The sequence below is a fragment of the Rhamphochromis longiceps genome, linkage group LG9, assembly GCF_057381845.1.
Source record: "Rhamphochromis longiceps isolate RC_006_pf linkage group LG9, R_longiceps_female_GT1.1, whole genome shotgun sequence".
NCBI classification, from domain to species: domain Eukaryota; kingdom Metazoa; phylum Chordata; class Actinopteri; order Cichliformes; family Cichlidae; genus Rhamphochromis; species Rhamphochromis longiceps.
In genome coordinates, this window is record NC_140565.1 from 37,127,833 (window position 1) to 37,129,302 (window position 1,470).

The following is a 1,470-nucleotide window of genomic DNA, read 5'->3' on the forward strand; positions in this document are numbered from 1 at the left end:
CGACGCGGCTTCATCCAGAAGGGCTCCCGCGCTGTCATCGCTGTACATGGACGGACAGCTCCACCGAGACCCCAACATCACTCCGTGGCTGTATTAACCTCACACCAGATAAGAATCCGCTACACCCTTTCCCTATCCACTCACACTAACTTGCATTAACATCTGTTTAACTTACCGGTATCAAATCGCATCTTAAGTGTGATATCATAGCAGAATTTACACCGTCACTCTAGTCAGACTCATAGTCAGACTCAGGGAGCATCTCGCCACACATTTTTTTCTCTCTCTCCTTCTCTTTATTTATGAACAAGTGATGTATTCTTTCCACCTGTCTAAGCGACACACACAGCGTACATCCCTAGTTATACACACACATCTATGGGTGCACTGAGGTTCATTACATGGAATATAAATGGAGCTGGCTCCAGAGAAAAGAGGTTAAAAATATTTAACCAACTCAAAAAACTACAGGCAGATGTTGTCCTTTTACAAGAGACCCACAGACCTCTTAGAGGTTCGAATGAACTTAAAACACCTGAGTTTCCCAACGTGTTCTCAGCTTGTTATAATTCTAGACAAAGGGGAGTAGCAATTTTAATACATAAAAATATTAATTTCATGGTACTCGATACAGTTATAGATCCAGAGGGCAGATTCTTAATCATTAAACTATCTATACTTGATAAAAAAAGCTATGTATTGCAAGTGTATATGGTCCAGATGTTGATGGTCCCTCATTCTTTCACGTTTTTTTTCAGTGCACTCTCTGAACACTTAGATGGCACACTTGTTCTTGGAGGCGACCTCAACCTTCGACTAATGAAGAAATGGATAGGCTCAATACAGCGGGAACTCAGCGTAATTGGCAGTCCACAAATATAATCAAACAGTATATGAGCGACTTTGGTCTTTGCGATGCATGGCGCTCCCTTCCCCCCAACAGTAAGGAATATACTTTTTTCTCACATCTGTGCATCTAGCCACCTGGGGGACTCTTCAACTGGTGGGGGAGGCTGTTACATGTTGCAGGAGGTCTCCTCTCTTCGGGAGATATAGGAGAGGTGGAGGAAGATCTCAGCCCGGGCATCTATTGTCCTGTGTAGTCTGGAAGATGAGTGGATGATGGGGTGGGTGCAGGTTTTCTGTGGTGGGGTCGGGTGGGCTGTCCCGGGCTCTGTGCCCCTCCCTTCCCTCCCCATCTCCAGCTGCCTCCCTCTTCCCGCTCCACCACAATCACCCACACATGCAGGGCCTTGGGGTAAAGGTGTGTCACCAGGGTGCAGGAGAGGCATCCCCCCCCTCTGTCCCCTTTTGGCTTTCTCTGCCTCAATTTTATCTCACAACTTAGACATTCACATTACTCACACTCTCATAACACATACATATAGGATCTTGGGGGTGGGCACACTGCAGGGTATCCAAAAGACCATCAGGGTTTACAACCTGACCCCTGGCGTCATTGCCCACCTC